The 19,571-nt window shown below is 38.3% G+C and overlaps 1 long non-coding RNA gene across 1 annotated transcript; it reads right to left on the bottom strand.

The window, feature by feature from the left end:
- Nucleotides 1-204: 204 nt before the first annotated feature.
- Nucleotides 205-17,701, bottom strand: LOC149097494 (uncharacterized). The gene is made up of 6 exons (XR_016204133.1): nt 17,639-17,701; nt 17,482-17,562; nt 15,269-15,392; nt 13,192-13,322; nt 11,091-11,178; nt 205-1,403 (listed from the first exon to the last, which is right to left on the bottom strand). It is a non-coding gene; the product is annotated as an uncharacterized LOC149097494 (long non-coding RNA).
- Nucleotides 17,702-19,571: the final 1,870 nt, after the last annotated feature.

Genomic DNA, 19,571 nt, shown 5'->3' with positions numbered 1-19,571 from the left:
CTGTACCACAAGGATGGGTGGACCAAACTCTTGCTATAAGTATAAAAGAAATGCTAGTTAGTGGTGGTGGCGGGGAGGTGGCTGTGTTCCACATCAATTTTTGCCTTCCTTCCAAGATTGAAAATTTTCTTGATTGGTACTCGTCATTTGTACGGCATCTGCAAAAGAGCCTTGTAAGCATGGTTTTCAGTAAACTGACACAAGTTTGTAACATGATTAAGTCAATTTATTTTGTAATACTACAACAGACAAAAACCAATAAAGATTAATATTACAGTACAAATCTTTCACGTTCAATAAACAACAGTGTACACGTACACGCTAAGTCCCTAACTCTTCGTCTTCTTACGTCCGCCATATTCTGAAGATGTTATGATCGTAATAAAACCTTCATTTACGAACCCTGTGTTATTTTCCTCTAACAGCTACAACTTTCTTGAGTTACCGCGATAATCACAATATGTGGAACTAGATTATGAACTAATGACCGGCGACAGAGTTATATTACTAAACCTTTGAGAAATATAAAACAATTACATACCGCCGCTGTTTTCCTTCGACAACTACAAAGTTCACGAATAATTAATAGACTTGAAGAAGATTTAAAAGTTCTTTCAACATATAACTGCCACTAAGTCTAAATAAACTTAGAAACTTCTATTCGCGATTTGCTACACAAAGTAACTACAAAAGATTGACGAGTTTTAACCTAGCCGCGCTGTACGTAAACAACAACAGTAACATGTAAATTATAATGATCACAGAATGACATTCGATAAAATAACCATTTGCATTGTTTTTGGAATAAACAATTTGAGTGACTGAACTTCGCGGATATTCCAGATCGTAAACATTAACTTTTGGTGAGGAAATGCGTCATCCTTTTCATTGCCGCGGCTTACAAACCAAATAAATTCATCGGCACAGGAGCAATTTTTGTCCCTACTCGATTGGGAATAGTGAAGTAAAGAAAATTGAAATTTTCGTTTTTGTTTCACAAGGAGCCATTGAAACTTGCACCGCAGGAAAAAAAATATTCGACACTAATTTTATCCTGCGAGTTTTCACCAGGCTAAAATGAAAGCCTATGTTTTTTTCTTTGAGGTAGCCAGCCGGGTTTTTCCCCTTACGGTTTCCAAGTTTCCTTCTTTTGGTAGGTAATTCGACTATAGTGTCATGACTCCACTAAAATACTGTTTGCCACACAGTCCAATTCCAAAAACTATTTCTTAGAAGTAAGAGATATCTAACCTGTCACCGGTACATACACTATTCGGTAGACATATAAAACCTATCGGCTAGTCACTCTCAGGCGTCACCATGGTGTATGATCAATTCATCTTGAGGTTATTAACAGTCTACCCAGGCCTCAGTTGCTCTTCGTGACTGAAAAACCGTCCTACCTGGAATAAATAAAAACAGTTTCTCAGAATTCAGTTACAGCAATATTGCCTATCACTATTTTACGAATAATTTGTCGTTTCATTACGGACAAACAAAAGATGACACACAAAAGGGACTGTGTCACAGTTGAGTTTGGTCTATATTATTTCGTTTAGCCAAATACTCGCTATGAAACACTATAGATCTAAACGCTATAGATCTAACTGACAAAACCATAGCTTCATTACAAACAAATTCCTAGGCGTTATAATTAAAGGTGACAAACAAACGAGGTTAAGTTTAAAAACTGTTCATGTCTAACAGTTTTCCAAAAACCCATATCGCAATCCGTTTCAATATAGGTTTTTGAAAACTTGAGAAATTTTCTTTCGAAGGCACAGTTCCATAGGCCTTTAAAACAGCGTTCTTATATTGTAATGTTGCTACATCATTTCTTCACTGTTTTTAAATGGTTGTTTTTATATTTCACTCAATTTGGCGGCCATTTTTCGAATGTCAAAATTTGGCTCAGATTCGTGACACAGCTCCTTTAACGTGAACGAACACAGTTTTCGCGCGCGCACAAGGATTGCAAAAAACAAACATGCCGTCAACAGAGCGATCATTTTATTTACTCAACACCCGCAGTATCTGTGCTATTTTTCTCTATAATTGAACGCAGCGTATTGATGGCTTAAGTCTTTTATTACAAAGATATGTTAGAAAAGGTAACGATGCAAAGAACCCAGCAATTCTCAGCTTTTTCTTTCTTAGCGAAAGAACCCAGTTAAATTCAGCGCATGCGTAGTAAGTCAAAAAATTGCGATTGAATGAAAATTGCACTCTCGGAAATACGCCTATTTTTCGAGAACCACTCATTAGAATTTCACGAAATTTGGCACGAAAATACTTTAGAAAATAAGTAACTGGAGCATTGAAAATAATTGAACTTTAACAAAGGAAATTCTAGATATTCCAGTGAACCTTCAACAAGGGATAATTAAAGATCTCTCTGTTAAATTATTAGCAAAATGATGTTAACTTGTGAGAATCGTTACAAGCTTGTTGTATGCAAATTATAAAGAAAATCTAATGACTAGACTTTTTGCAAATAAACAAAACCGATTTTAAAGGCCTGTTTATATTTATTCATGTTGCCATGGCAACGGCACATACGTCAGCTTAACCATCAAAAAACCAAATTTTGTGTTGTTACCTAGCTTGTTGCCATTTCTGACGACTGAGGGATCCAGGGCTTTAGAGAAAAAGGTGAATGAAATACAAGTATCAAAAACTGTGTTCAGCCACCTTAAGCACCATTTGGTAAATACTTCTTAATGTTAAAAATTCATTAAATACCGTAAATCCTCGAGTTAGCGCCCCCTCGAATAAGCGCCGCCTTCGAATAAGCGTCCCTCCTATCGGCCGAAATTTAAAATAAGCGCCCCCCCCCCCCCCCTCGAATAAGCGCCACCCTCCCCTCCCCTCATTTTGTGGACGAGTAATGAGACAAAGGGTGTATAGTTTTTGTCATGTAGTATTAGATTTGTACATTGTTTCAGTTTGTGAACACGTTTAGTGAACACGTTAAGTACTAACTGTTTGTCAAGCTTAAGATCCATGATCGGCCGGAGGAACTTTCGACAGAAAGTCTCGTAGCTAATGTTGGTTTTCTTTTTCATTTTGAAGCCATTTTGAAGCCATTTTGAAGCCTTACATTTTCTTTCCTTTTTTTTCAAAAATACCAGTAATCCAAGATGGCGGATTGAAGATGTATGATGTCATTTTGGCTAGATGTGACTTGATAACTGTCATGCGATTTGAACTAAACACCACGTTCGTTTGATTTGTCTAACGTTTATAATTTTCAAGATATGTGAATTGAACGCTTCATGAAAAGCTAGGACGAATTTTTTTTCTGATCGTACCTTTTGAATAGGCGCAAAATTTTGTCAACACACACGCAGTAATTAAGGCAAAATTTGTCAATGAATTTAAATTCTGAGCACAATTTTTACGGTTTCCTCATACCTAAACAACATTATGAAAACTACCTTGCAGTAATAAAAGGAACCAAAACAAAGCTAAACAAAACGAAATGAAAAACAAACAAACGCTATTTGATTCAGTTTTGTGGATTCATTCCCGCTCCACAGTCTAGATGAACACAGGTTCGGTTACGGCTCGGAACTTTTCTTTTTTGCCTTCTTGTTTTGTTTTTGGATGCGCCTGTTCACTGTTTTGACCGCTTAAAACTTCAGTTAAAGCACGGGAAAAGATATAAGCAAAGCCTAAAATAGCATGTTCTTGTTTAACTAATTAATTTCTCCACCTAACTTCCAAGTATAAATATTCTCGTCAAGACATATTGAACAAACATTTAATTCTTTCACCAAGGTAAAATGAAATCGCAGCAAGACTAACAGTGAAGATAAGTTTTGAAAGACGACGCAGTGGTACCAATCACGTCTAGATTGTCACGTGACTACAAAAAAAGGTCCCTAAGCTCTCAGTAAAATACATGTTTCACGAACTCCACCAGCCAGAAAAAGAAATGATGAAGGGTGCAAAGATCTGCTGAAATACACACAGCAGATTCAAGTGCCCCTATGATCAAATTCTCGACATCCATTTTCGTACACAATAGGTCTGTCCTAATTATGTTGCCAAATCTCAATTTATTACGAACATCAGAACTCACGTTTTTTGGACCTTTACGTCCGAGAATTTTCGGCCGCAATTAACTTTCCTTTCTCCAAGTATTGGTTGAGAATTGGAGTACATGACGTCATTTTCTCAAAAATACCGCACGGGTTGAAATTATAATAAAGATTAGTACAGCAATTCCCATAAAGAATAACAAAAACTTTGGCTCTTATATTCGTGCAATTTTTCTACACTAATTAACAATTAGATTATGAGCTCGGGATTTCTATGAGGTGATAACTATCACCTGATAGAAATCGAGAGCGAATAATCTAATTGTTGTAGTAGAATCCTAACTGAAATTAACGCAAATAACGGTTTCCAATTATTTTTCTCCGCATTATTGAACTTCAGGCTTTAACAAAATCGCACGTATTGAATTGCCCTCGGTTTTTCAATAATTTCAAGTTTTTAAACTCAAGAAACCGTCAATTTCCTTTTTTTCAGTCGTCTCAGGAATTTATTTATCTATTTACATCTAAACTTTCTTCCAAAACTTCGTTAAAACGATAAAAAAAAGTTGCATTTCGTGGACGATCGACAGCTACTGCACTCTAATGGCTGACACTCCAATAAGGTGTCTGTTATCCTTTAATGCTGGCTTCTGATCGACAAGTCTCTAGGAAAATTAATGTGAACAGAAACCATTTTTCGCGAATTACCTTATTATGGTGTAAATATTGCTGTCGCCCATGGCCTGTTCAATAACAGTGCTTCAATCTCTCGCACACCTAATACTTGAGAAATTGCACAGTATATATGATCTCGACCTTTTCTCTCTAAATACAGGCATAGATACTTCGATCAACCCCGATTCTAACATCCTCAATCAACACATTCGAAGTTTGTATTACTCCCCAAATAGTTTTTATAACCACAAATGCTCTTTGCATAGCTCTCATTGTAAAAATGGCGAGTTCTCTATTTTCCACAATACTATTAGGAGCTTAAAAAAAAATCTTTTAAGTCTCCAAACTCACTTGCTTAGCGAATTAGATTTTCAGTTCAGTATAATTGCATTAACTGAAACCAGAATAACGAATTTCAAGGAAATTGATTTTAATCCAAACATTAGTGGCTATGTTTTTGAGTATGTCCCGACACCTCTGTCTGCTGGAGGTGTGGGAATTTATATCAGTGAGAATCTTGATTATACCGTAGTTGAAAGAACGTCTTATCCGGCGTTCCAGGCGTTATGGATTGAAATTCTTGTTCCAAACAAAAAGAATGTTATTTGTGGCGTATTGTATAGACAACACAATTCTCCGGAGAGTTTTCTTTCTTATTTTAATGAAACGGTTGAACGGTTTAATGCCTGTGACAAAACTGTTTACATAGCTGGCGACTTCAACATCGACCTCCTCAAATCTGAAAGCTGCAATTATGCGCATAATTTTCTACTCTCGTTACAGAGCTATTCTTTTATCCCCTTAATAGATAAACCTACACGAGTTTACGGAAATTCCACTACCCTAATTGATAACATACTTGTAAATAATACAACCAATCTCTTATCCTGTGGTAATATAATTTCAGATATCAGTGATCACTTTTCGCAGTTGTGTGTAATGTCAAATAACCTAATGAAAAGGAGTGTTAACGGATTTCAAAAAGTCCGTGATTTTTCGCACTTTTCGGAGGTTAAATTTTTAGCGGAGGTCTCAAATATTAACTGGAATGAAATAATTTCTCCACCAAATATGAACACCGATAAATTGTTTTCAAAATTTTACAACAAACTCGACAAGGTAGTTAACACCCACGTGCCTTTTAAAACTGTCTCAAAACGCAGAGCAAGACAACTTTCTAAACCATGGATTACCAAGGGTAAAAGGAAATCAATCAAAATTAAGAACAGACTATACCATTCTAACTTTAAAGATCAATATAGACTATATAGAAATAAAATTACAACTCTAATTAGACTAAGTAAGAAACAATATTTTCATAACTATTTTCAATGGAATATTTCCAGCATGAAAAAGACCTGGGCAGGTATAAGTGAACCCATTAATCGCGGAAGGAAAAAAATGAAAAAAATCCCTGCCTTACAGGATGAAAGCAGCGGTCGTTTAATCTACGATTAGAAGGAATTACCTTCCATCCTGAACAAATACTTTGCTTCATGTGGAGCAGCTTTAGCTGCTAAGCTACCCCACTCAGAACGCCATTTTTCGGAATTTCTTGTTAATAATCCAAAGACCTTTTATTTCGATCCTGTCACTCTTGGTGGAGTAGAATCGGAGATATCGCTGTTACCTTCGAGCAAGTCACATGGAGTTTACTCGTGCCCTGTTAGTATTTTATAAGTTGGAAAATGTTTTATTAGTCAACCACTAATGGAAATAATGAATGCTTCGATCCTTGAGGGAACCTTTCCTAGTAAATTAAAGCTAGCTACAGTGGTCCCTGTCTTCAAAAGTGGTCAGGATACCGACCCCAATAATTATCGTCCTATATCGCTGCTCTCTATATTCAACAGAATCCTTGAAATACTGATGTACAAGCGTTTAAAATCGTTCTTTGAGATAAATGGTCTGTTTTATGAGACACAGTACGGGTTTAGAGAGAAACACTCCACACAGCATGCATTAATTGATATAGTAAATAGGTTCCAAAACAACATGGACAATGGGATGTTCTTTACTGGAGTGTTTATCGATCTGAAAAAGGCGTTTGACACGGTTGATCATGAAATTCTTTTAGATAAGTTGTACCGCTATGGAATCTGAGGAATTACACTGGAATGGTTCTCATCCTATCTTAAGGGAAGATCCCAAGTAACCCAAATCGATGAGCATGTCTCACCTATTTTAGGGACCGTTCATTTTTTATAAGGTAGGGGGGTCTGGTGGGATTTGGGGGGGGGGCCATGCGAAAAAAAATGGCTTTCGAGGGGGGGCCATCCCAAAAAAATAAGGGAAAAAGGGGGGGTCACGTGAAATATTTTAGCAAAACTTTAAAATGGTATAATGTTTGAACATCAAAAAAATTGCTATAGAATAAACATAGAAGGCAGGATACAAATTTATTACAAACTTTCCTTTTGCTTTAAAAAAACGTTTGGCGACAAAAAGCATTTGTAGCTACTGAAAAGAAGTATTTAACACTGTTATTTTCGAATGCAACTTTCACTGGCACTCATCTTCATCTTCGGTGTTGTCAAGTTCTTCGTCGTCGCTTGTGCTACTATGGGAGTCTCTTTCACCAATGTTGCAAGAAGCAGCAATGCTTTCCGTCAGAGTGTACTCTTCAGGGTACACGAAGGTGTAAACATAATCTCTGACTTCCTGCTCAAGGTTTGTGATGATTCTGCTTCTTGCAGCATTGGTGAAATAATTCCCTTCCAAGAGCTGTGCGATGTATGGCCCATTTCTTCTAAATAACGACGTGGCAACATCCTCAACTTTAATACACTCTTCCGGGACGGCCGTTCTAGGAGGGTACACAAGGCATTGTGGAAGATCATTTCCTAGCGGGTTTCCAACACAGATTCCATAAACTCGTTGGACGTTGTTTTCAGTGCGCTTCCTCTTTCTTTCATTTGGCTTTCTGCGGTTTTCTTTTTTCCTTCTCCTTTTGTTGATGTGCTGTTTGAGTATGCCCTTGAATATGCTGTTATAATTGCTCTTCTTATTTTCTAGTGCTTCCATGTCCTGCGTGACCTTCGTCAACTTAGCTTCTATACATTTGATCTGTTTTACATTAAAACTGTGGGCAAATTGTTCGCCCTGCTTTAAAGCAAGCCCATTGGACTGAAAGAGTGTGGAATCGTGTTCCTTTACATCTTTCAATATGACATTCAACTTTTCCACCATTACTCTGTGCTCTTTGATGGAGAAGTTCAGTTTTCTTCCGTCACTGGGCTTCAACTGGTACCCTGGTATGGAAAACTCACTCGCCCTTTCTGAACAGCCATCCGCACTTAGAAAGATTGCTTCTTTTGCTTGTAAGATGTCAAACTGCCTGGATCGTTCAGCTGTAAACCTTTTCTTAAACGACTCGTCGCTTTCGCCATTATTGCGCATTTTGGAATTTTGCGCATTGGAAAAGCAGCAAGAGTGAGAAAGTAAAGGCAATTGTAAGACATTCATGCTTGCAGCAGAAGAGTCCTCTCAGAACTGGCCAACCAACACTGAGAAATGCCAGGACATTGACACAAAATGACAACAGGGCAAGTGCTGACAGCAGTGAAACGGATGAAAGTGACAACGATGAGTATGACAGTGATGCCATTGACTCTGGGGGAGAAGATGACTCAAGTGACGTCATTCTTGCATTCATCAATTCAGATGAGGAAGATGCCAATGAGAGGCCAAATGCCACACGCTCAGGGCGAGCCATAACTAGGAGATCCGAAATTGACTTCTCTTTCTTTTGATTTGTTTTTTAAACAACAGCTCTCTGTAGTATAGGGTTTGTAAATATTGTCTTCATGGTGAGCACAATAATGTGAAGTAGGGGAATAATAGAGAAATATTAAAAAAGTTGAAATCTAAATATTTTTTGTTCAATTTTTTTTTTTTGGGGGGGGGGGGTCATCCCAAAAAATGACCGCTATAAGGGAGGGCCATGTGAAAAAATTGGTAAGCTGAGGGGGGGTCATGCGATTTTTAAATGGTGCTTCCCAAATCCCACCAGCCCCCCCTCCCTCATAAAAAATGAACGGTCCCTAAAGAACTAAATCCTTGTGGTGTCCCCCAGGGATCTGTGTTGGGTCCTCTCTTATTTTTTATTTATATTAATGATATTCATAAATCTTGTGATAAATTAAATTTCTTTCTTTTTTGCGGACGACACCACTATCCTATTTGCTCCCAAAATTTAAAACTACTTGAACAAGTAGTTAACTCAGAGTTGAGTAAAGTTTCAGAGTGGTTAATTGTAAATAAGCTCACTCTAAATATCAACAAATCCAATTTGTTATCTCTTGTCCGAGCCCGTAGAAGATTAATAAGGAAATTAGTATCAAAATGTATGATAACAGTGCCAATAAGTTCTGCTCTCTAGATCGTAAAGATTTTGTGAAATTTCTGGGAATTCTTATTGATTGTAACCTAAAGTGGAAGCACCATATCGACTTTATCTCATTGAAAATAAGTAAGACTATTGGAATTCTAGCCAGACTAAGACACTGTTCCAGCTGAAACTCTTTTAATGATTTATCGCTCGCTTATTCCGCCATATTTATCCTATGGGATTTGTGTATGGGGTCGCGCAGCCAAGTCGTACATTGGCAAACTACTTGTTCTCCAAAAATGAGCTCTTCGACTGATTTATTTTGCGCCAAGTGATGCTCTGTTCCTCTTTTCATTCAATCAAAGATTTTACCTGTAAATATGATATATTTTGACGCGATTGTGAATCTCATGCTTGATATTTGGAAAAAATTAGCCCCTTCGCCTATCAGAGCTCTTTTCACTAGGTCAAATGAAATTCATGGGTACAACACAAGGCATGACGCAAAAGGGAATTATCTTCCGAAAGAAGTTAAGTCGGAAATTTTCAAACGCTCTTTTTCGAGAACTGGAGCGATATTATGGATTCAAATTTCTCCAGACTGGAGAGATTTATCTAAACCAATCTTTAAGAAAAAAAATTCGTAGATTTTTATTTGAGACTCTTTCAGATAGGGATGACTATGTTGAAGTCGACACCCTGACCCAAGTTCTTAAATTTAGTTCCTGATTAATTTCAACCCATAGTTTAGTTTATCTCTAGTAAATCATAGCTCCTAGCGTCAATCAAAATATGCAAATGTACTTGTATTAAACGGTTTTGTAAATCCTTCTATAAGTAGCTGCATAACAATCTTATTTTATTCATTAATGGTCTAATATAAATATAGATGTGGCCCGCCTAGATTAGCCCAGGTTATCCGCGGGCTTGCGCTGTTACTGTTGTCAAGCTTTTTTAACTTAATGTGTATATATTTCTGTCAAATTGTAAATATGCAAGTCGTAATAAAGTTGTTGTTGTTGTTGTATACTATAATAGTAGCTTAGCCAATCAGATTGCAGCATTTGCATTAGTATGCTAGTAGAATTCTACTACTTGTTATCATAATTTTAACCCGTGTGGTATTTTTGAGTAAATGACGTCATTTACTCAAATTCTCGACCAAGACTTGGAACAAGGAAAATTAATGGCGGCCGTAAATTCTCGGAAATGAAGGTCCAAAAACGTGAGATCTAATGTTCGTAATAGATTGAAATATGGCAACATATCTGGGAAAGACCTATTGTGTTAAAAAATGTAAAAAAAAATCGATAAGGAGAATTTGATCATAGGGGCACTTTAAACAAATCCTCTGAGAAAGGATGCTCCCCCAATCCCCCCATCCCCCACCCCCACCAAAAGTAACTGAAACGCTCCCGAAGAAAAGTCTCTTCTTTAAAAAAAAGTTCCCCTCCACGTACTGACAATAGTTTGATTCTGTCGTTTACACTGTCGGGTGCCCCGAATCTCTCATGCGCTTACGTGTCTATAACATAGTCACCGTCATGTCGATAAACGATCGGAAGTGTCACGAAAGGCGACGACCAGGAACCATTTCCAATCGTACTTTTTAAAAGGCGCAAAATTTTGTTACATTGCAAACGCATAATTTAGGCCAAAATTTATCCTTGGTTCTGAATTTAAAACTTTCAAGATATCAATGACATATTCACAAAAAATCTTGCAGCATTCAAATGCTAAATAGGTAGAAGCTGTGATATTTGAGGCATTATTTGTGTCGACATTCAGATGTGTACTGCGTGGTGTAGTGGGGATCACTGTCGCTATTCAATCCGGAATTCACGACGGTCACAGGTTCAAATACAGCTCGGACCTTCATTTTTTCCTTTTTCTTTCCTTTTTATATTTTTCTTTATTTTTTTCTTTTTTCAATGGACGCGCTTGTTTACTGTTTGTACCCCTTTCAAAATTGAGATCAACTTCAGGAGGATAATTGAGAACCTGAGCCAGCTTACGTTTTGTGCATAAGGACACGTGTTTACCTGGCTCCTGGACTGCGATAAAATCATCCATCTTGAATGATGGTGAATGTGTTCATCCTCTTTTTGCTTTGTCCTGATTTGTCTCCACCTGAAAAAGAGAAAGACCAGAAAGATTATGATCAAATGATTAATAGACCCTTTGGATAAATGGCGCCTACATTTAAATAAGTATGGGTTATTGACCAAGTGTGAGGTCAAGATGGCTGGATATTGACCAAGTTCTTTTTTTGCGTGTTTATGGACCGAGACGGAGTCGAGGTCCAAAAACACGCAAAAAAAGAACGAGGCCAATATACAGCCATCTTGACCGAACAAGCTTGATCAATAAAGGATTTATTATATGGCTTTCTGGAAGGTTTTTCTTGCGGGACACGGCGGGTAGTCCCGAGCGGGCAAGATAGCTCCATCTTGCCCGCTCGGGTAGCCAATCACAGCGCAGGATTTGATTCATCTTGCCCGCTCACGGAGCTAGCCATATAATAAGAATACTTATACATCCTTAGCCTCACATTCATGTAAAAAAATCCTTTGTCTTGAAACATGAGTACGAGGTTAAGGATGTATGAACTATTCTCATTCAAATTTAGGCGCCATTTACGCAGAGGATCTATGGCTGGCATGGTGTGCTAACTGGTTCCTAACCCAAGGAACCTGGCCAGTGTACTCTGGTAAGACACTTTACTCTCAGAAAGCGGCTGTCTCAGCCTAGGAGTATAAATGGGTAACTATATTTCTGTTCTAACCTCCTACGTAGACGATCTTTGGGCTCTTCACAGAATCTGAATTTGCTGGGTGGAAGCAACCCTTTTACAAGTCAGTTCATACACCCATCTCTTGTAAAAAGCCCAAATCCATTCGCTAATCCAGGTTCCAAAACAAGTCCTTATTTTGTATCTTTTTTTGTGGGACCAAGTCTTTGCATCACAGATCAAGAAACTCAGGAAGAGAATTTGCTGGGTGGAACCAACCCTTTTACAGGTCAGTCTTTACACCCATCTCCTGTGCAAAGCTCAAGATCCATTCAGCCCATGAAGACAGTCCAGGCTCCAATACAAGTTCTTATTTTTCACCTGTTTCTTATGGGACCAAGTCTGGGCCTCACAGATCACGAAACTCAGGAAGAGAATTTGCTGGGTGGAAGCAACCCTTTTACAGGTCAGTTCTTTTACCCAAGATATCTCTTGTACAAAGCTCAACTGATCCATTCAGCACATGCAGACAGTCCAGGTTCCGAAACAAGTTCTCATTTTTCACCTTTTTTGTGGGACCAAGTCTCTACGTCACAGATCAAGAAAGTGAGGTCCATGAGAATTTGCTAGGTGGAACCAACCCTTTTACAAGTTGGTTCTTACACCCATCTCTTGTTCAAAGCTCAAGATCCATTCAGCATATGAAGACAGTCCAGGTTCCAAAACAAGCCCTAATTTTTCACCTTTCTTGTGGGACCAAGTCTCTACGTCACAGATCAAGAAAGTGAGGTCCAAGAGAATTTGCTAGGTGGAACCAACCCTTTTACAAGTCAGTTCTTACACCCATCTCTTGTTCAAAGCTCAAGATCCATTCAGCCTATGAAGACAGCCCAGGTTCTAAAACAAACCCTAATTTTTCACCTTTTTTGTGGGACTAAGTCTCTGCCTCACAGATCAAAAAACTCAGGAGGAGAATTTGCTGCGTGGAACCACCCTTTTACAGGTCAGTTCTTACACCCATTTCTTGTACAAAGCTCAAGATCCATTCAGCACATGCGGACAGTCCAGGCCCCAAAAAAGGAGTCTTATCATGTAACTTGTTTGTTTGTTTTTTTTTTTGTGTGTGTGTGTGTGGGACCAATTCTTTGCTTCACCAATCAAAACATTCAGAAAGAGAATTTGCATGGGAGAAACCAATCCCAATCTGGGCCAGTTCTTTCATTATACACGTATTTCTTGTTCAAAAGGTCCATTTGGTACATGCAAAACGTCCAAGTTCCTAAACAAGTTTCTTAGATAATATCTTGTTAGTGTGACTCTGATGTTAGACTAATCTCTTTTGTCATGTTGTACATCTAGAACTGAAATGTTCCCAGTAACCTCTGTGATCACAGGCCAACATGTGCACTTACCATACTGCTGTCTGATAGTCCAGCTCAGTGATCGTTAAGATACGATGCGTAATATGAGTCTCCAGAAATTGTTAGGGGTCTTCATGTAAGTCCCAATCCCTCTCCTCTTATCTTCCCAGTGTTACAGATCGCTTGATCAAACAAAAAACAACATTAGTTTATAAGGTCAAACTGATTCATCTGCCTAATATATCAAGTTAAATTGAAGCACACAAGTGTGGACCTAAAAAAACATAGCCATCTGGTTCAGCCAATTCCCATTTAACAATTATAATATTATTACCCTGGGAACTCAATGTTTGTTTTAGTATTGTCTCATAACCCCCTGACTGATCTATTTAACTTTAGAACCAATAGAACTTTAACCATTGACAGTTTTGCTTCAGGTGTCCATATAACCTAAATTATGTAAGTCAAAATCGAAAAGCAACGTTTAACTTATCAGTTTTGGTGCAAAAACAGTGGAATTGTCCACTACACCTATGATTGATCAAGGTCCATTTCTAAGCTTCGCCCATAATTAACATCCAACTTTTCATGGCAGCCAGAAAAAACATGCAACGCAAAAGGTAGCCAGAGTAAAAGGGCCGAGAAAAAAAGAAAGGAAAGGGGCAACAAACAAAATTGAGAACGGTTAATGGCAAAAAAAAGTTCAAATTTTGGCTCATGTGCATGCCCGGAATTGAAATATTGCTCAATTTTGTACGTAATCCTCGAAAAATCTCTCCTTTTGGTAAAAAAAGCTTTCTTAGCAAAACTTACAAGGCTTATTTAGTGTCATGGCAGCCAAAAAACCTGACTAAATGGTTAAAAGCGGTATTTTTGGCAAAAGTTTGGTATCAAAGGGTTAAATTGGCAATTTTAAAGAACAAGATTTCTCTTAATTTTCAGATAGACCACGTTGAGACCTTATGAAAAAAAAATTAATTAGAAAAAGTTGATTCTTTGACACAAAGTCATTATTAAGCTCTAACAGACAGCAGTGTCACTAGAGTCATCAAGTCATCACACGGTTGTTGCCTGAAGCAGGGGTGTCTGGAAAATCTGAATAGCGAATAGCGAATAGTCGCAAAAAAGTGAACGTCAAATAGTCCTGAATAATGAATAGTGAAGAGTATGAATAGTGCGAATAGTCTCGAATAGTGCGAATAGTGGCGAACAGTCTCGAATAGTGGCAAACAGTAGCAAATAGTGGCAAATTGTAGCAAATAGGGTACCCAGTATCTCGCAGTCAACCTTACAGCAACATAGGATGGGATTTTCCCGCTAAAAAGCACAGACACTTAACAGGACAAAAGGTGTTTCTAAACGTAATTTCCTCTGTTTTAACCACTGCAAAAGCATAATTACGTCTATATTCTATATTAGGTTATACTCGTGTTTTCTGTTTTCTTAATGTCTGCGATGGACAGCCCTAGCCTGACTCCGGAGAAGAAAAGGTAATAAATTCACAGAAATTCTGTTGCTTATTTGGATAATTAATTCGCACAGGATATTAGATCTAAAGTGGTGACTATTGACGACTATTTGTCACTATTCGCCACTTTTCGCGACTGTTCGCCATAATTCGTACTATTTGAGACTATTCGCACTATTCGGGACTATTCGCTATCTGCTATTCGCGACTATTCGCTATGCGCAATTCGGGTTTTCCAGACACCCCCTGAAGCATTGACGAGGACATAAGCACAAAGTGTTTGTTGTTGAGAAATTTTTAGTTTTGTATTGGATCTTCTGCCTGCAGTTTGAGTAGCTGTGCATTTGGAAAGTTTTAGCTCATATTTTTCATGCCATCGAAGTGTACTTCCAGGGCTGTGCTCTAGAAGTGCCCAGGTGCCACAGGTGACTAACTTCTGCCTTTGGGTGACTGGAAAAACTTACTTTTTTCATATAAGCTGAAGTGCTGGGCACCTCTAGGCCCGTAGTAATTTTTCTTGGACCACAGCACTGACTTTTAAAATAAATCCATATAGAATTGGGGTTAAGCTTATTCCTATTGCTAAAATTAAAACATCTACTAAAGTTTATTTGTATCATAGTAAACTTAATCAAGATGCTTAATGATCGGAGAACTTACCACTTCTTCACTAAAAGTCTGCTTTTCTAGCTGGTTCTGCAACTACATGTAAACCAAGCTTGTGTTGAATATTGCTTCAGGAGAAAATGGCATTTGGATGTTTAGACAAACAAAGTCCTAAAAGCTAAGGAGGGAAATAACACGTACAAGGGTAAAGTTACTGAAAACAAGAAGAAGCTTTTGGCTCCTGCCATTTTGAATTCTTCGACAGTTTAGAGTAGTCTGCATGTAGCTGTACCAACCCTTGTAGGGTAATTTTGATTGAACGTTGATCACTGATATCCTTCGACACTCAGTGTATGACATCTGCAGATTGCAGACTGTAGACAGCAGACTGCAGACTGGTGATTTTTAACCAAATATTGTACTTCCATTTCTGTTACTGAAAGCTAACTGTAAACAAGCTAACCTGAGCACTATCCAGGCTAAACTGAGCACTATTTAGGCCTAAGCATAGTCTGCAACTGGGGTCTGCAAATATAATACACTGGTTGACACTCTACTGTGGGTGCCTTTGGTACACATGATCATGATGTATGACATTTGCAGACTGCAGACTGCAGAATTTTTAACTAATGCAGTTATCAGTGTTATTCCCAAGGGGGGACCAAGGGATGAGGTGGGTCCTTTGAATGTCTGTGCACACCCCATGTGGGGAATTTTAGCAAACTTTGAACATAAATGTTGGCCCCAGGATTGGGAAGTTTGAACAATGCTAAGAAATGCTGGCCCCAGGGTCAGGAAGTCTGAACAACGTTAAAATGATGAAAGCGACCAGGGTTGGGGGGGACACTGCCATATATGGGCTATATGGGTATGTGCCGCTGTGAAGGGTATGGTTTTCAAGCAGTTTACTCAGGGATAGGGTATATAAATCAGAACGTTTGGGTCTAGAATAGGGTATCATTTTTCACAAAACTGACTGGTTGGTTGAAGATTTTATCTAGAGTAAGGAAACCAGAAATTGCCACTCAAAAATATAAAAATATCAAATCGGCAAGTTTAAATTTACAAAAAGCAGCCTCAACAGTGTCAATAGATGGGGGGATTTGGGGAGTTTACTCTAGTATAGGTTAGCAAAATTCAGCTGAACTAGCTCTGGTATAGGCTAAGGGTTCCAGGGTCACAGCGGCACATCCCCACCCAGAAATTCCCAAAGTACCCTCCCTGGGGCGTTTTGAATGCGGGGAGCTTGGATACGAGTGTTCCACCATCTTGAAAGTACCCAGAATTCCCAGGAGTTTGAGCATGTTTACCACGCTTTCCAGTTGCAATAAACTGGAGGAACAAAAGGTAAGATAAATCTTTGTAAATTCATTGAAGAGTACTGCACTTTGTTGACACTACAGCAAGAGCGCCAATAATGACTTGAAGAAAGAACCAAGGTAAACTTTAACGTTCATAATTGAAATTTTAAGATTCTATGAAAAACTAGAATGACTGTACATGTTGACTCCAGAATAGTGAGTGGTAATATTTTGGGGTTTGTGAATTCATCAGCTGAGTGCAAATTATTAAAGAAAACAAAGTAAAATTGAAGCTTGCTTTCGCAGCTTTATTAGTATATAAATTTTATACATAAAGAGAGCAGAGCCTCCCCATTGCCTTTCACTGGAGCAGCATGATCAATGAAAAAGTCGTGGTTCCCCCCCAGGCATAACATTGATAGCTGCATAATACAACTATGTTATGTTGCATTCCCCTTTCCATTTTTGAAAGCAAACCATAAACACTGTAAACAGGCTAATGTGAGAACTATTCAGGCTAACCTGAGTGATATTCAGACTAACCGGAGTGCCACTTAGCTTTAAATGTAGTCTACAGTCTGCAGTCTGCAAATCAATTACACCAACATGATCCAAACAAGAGCCTCTTTTGCTTCCCTTTATAAATTATCTAAGAACTAAGAATCTGTACAAAATACGACCTGTAGCAGATCCAAACAGAGAAACAAGTGACAAGTGATTCTGATTTTAAAAGTCAAATATTACAGCTTTATTAGGTAACTTAAAAGTTACCTAATCAGCTTGATGTAAACAGACACATCTCTAATGGGGACATCTCAACAAATACTGCGCTTAAGGTTTGTTGGTTTATTTATCCCTGATAACACAGAATAATCTCTGATGGGCACAAATGTCACGTTCATGTCCTGTCTTATTACCTAGTCTGGTAGCTCTCCGTTAAATATTAGAGGTAGTTAAAAAGCTTACCTTATGCGTCCATTCCTCCGGAGGTCTTCAAACAAAACATCTCCTCATTCCACAATATGGCTTCAACATACAAAAAAAAAACTGAAAAAGTGAAGAAATTTAGCTTATGCCTCAGATCAGGTAACATCAACCCACTGATGCAAGCCTTTGGACAAACCTTTGAAATTACGGTAAACACAATTTTCCACTATTTACCTTACACACGTGCACGATGGCGGAGACGAACTGCGCCCGCAAAGATCAGAGGGAAAACGCGGTTGGCAGACGGGCAGGAGAGGTGGGGAGAGGTGGGGAGAGGGGCTGTCTGCGCAGCACGTGGAAGGGGTGGGAGAGGGCAAGCCGTCCCCAAAAACTGTGGATCACCAAATTCCACCATTATCAAAGAGTTTAAGGTTTAGTTATTCAACAAGACACGAAAAACTTCGGCTCATCCTCTTGCGAACATTATAAATGCAGAACGCAAATTTCAACTGACAAATTCCTGGATGACTGCTTGTGTGTTTGATTGTAGGAAACTGTTAAAAGCAATACCATGAAAATGCCAGCATCAAGTTTTGCGGCGCGTTTTTTTTCTTCCCCTAATAGGTTCAGATCTTGGGGAAAAAAATAAATGACCTTTTCAGTGTATGCTGGGTTATATGGTATCAGAGGCAACAGTATTCACAGGCTAGCTGCAATCCTGTTCACCTCTGTATTCAACCGCCTCCGTAAACCCACTAGATTGCGAAGAATGTCAATTTTTCTCTATCAATCCTTTAAGCAAAATTAACGGTACGACATGTGCGAACCACGAGTACAGTAGCACCTCCCACTAACCCTCACCTCTCTACAACGGCCACTTTAAAAAACATAGCCCCCAGGCGAAAGTTTGGAACACGTGACTTAGTTTGGCCCCGTGACTAAGTACGCGAGCTCACGCGACCTACTCGCGCTCACGCGAGTGTCATTGCTCCGACAGGCGTTTACAAAAAACAAGAAAGAAAACAAGATGCCAAACTAATACTTTCCGAAATATTTGAAGACAGTAATTTATTATCGTGTGATTTGAAATCACCCGAACACTTAACAAGAGAACTCGAATTTTCGTGGCACAGATATCTCGTCTCTTTGAAGCATGGAAACCAGTTAGCGGCGCATGGGTGGGAGAATCAAAATGGCTGAGACCAGTGTGTCTGGTATCGATGTATCAATTTCTAGTATTTCGTTGTGAAAATGTCGTTCTGGGCATTTGTAATGTGTCAGGTGGAAACTAGTGAAAGTTTGGAGGGTGTATTTCCTGTTGGTCTGATCAACAAAACCTTCTAAAAAAGAATCGATTCACTGTATAAACTGTCGGGGTCATCAAAGTTTTCTGGAGCGTGACAAGTAGTTGGTGAAATTTGACAGGACGTGTTCTTACCAAGGAACTTAGCATGCGCTACTCATTATGGTATTGGAATATTTTGTCAGACTGAGGCAGGAGAGCATCAAATCGATTGGGTCCCTGAAAAGGACTGAAATTGACAGTGGAGATGCCAAAAATGGCAGATAAGTCTACCAAGATAACAATTTTTATAATTCGGGAAGCATTGTAAAATAAATGCATGTAAAGGAGCTAAATTAATTTTAATTTACTTGTTGTTTGAATAATTGATGGAAAATATACAAACACTTCAAATTAAATCAAGATATCTTAAATTTAAAATTTTTGTCACTGTGAATATATTTTTATTAGTTTTGTTTGATTTTTTATTGTGATATCTTCACTAATATTCATGCTACCTTGCTGGTGTTTTGTTATTATTATTCTTATAGTAGTAACTGTTCAGTGTTGTCGTAATCCTTTCTTTAATAGTATTTTTTTTTAATTGTTTGAAATCTGGCCCGGGTTGTTCGAAAGCCGGTTAGCGCTAACCCAGGTAATATATTTTTTTTGTATAGAAATATCTTTCACTGCTTAATAGTTGTGTAGTTTTAAAAATGAATCAAACTCAAAACTGAAAGACAAACAACATAAACAGAAAACTGGACCGAAAAGTTACAAAAAATGAAAGTAATCAAAATTCACTCTAATGTTGGGTTAGTTTAATCGGGCTTTGAACAAACCAGCC

Source organism: Orbicella faveolata, unplaced genomic scaffold (genome assembly GCF_042242905.1).
Source record: "Orbicella faveolata isolate gen_17 unplaced genomic scaffold, um_ofav_v1 contig_47, whole genome shotgun sequence".
NCBI lineage: Eukaryota > Metazoa > Cnidaria > Anthozoa > Scleractinia > Merulinidae > Orbicella > Orbicella faveolata.
Note: the sequence above shows the minus strand (reverse complement) of the source record. Positions and strands in the feature narration are given on the sequence as shown.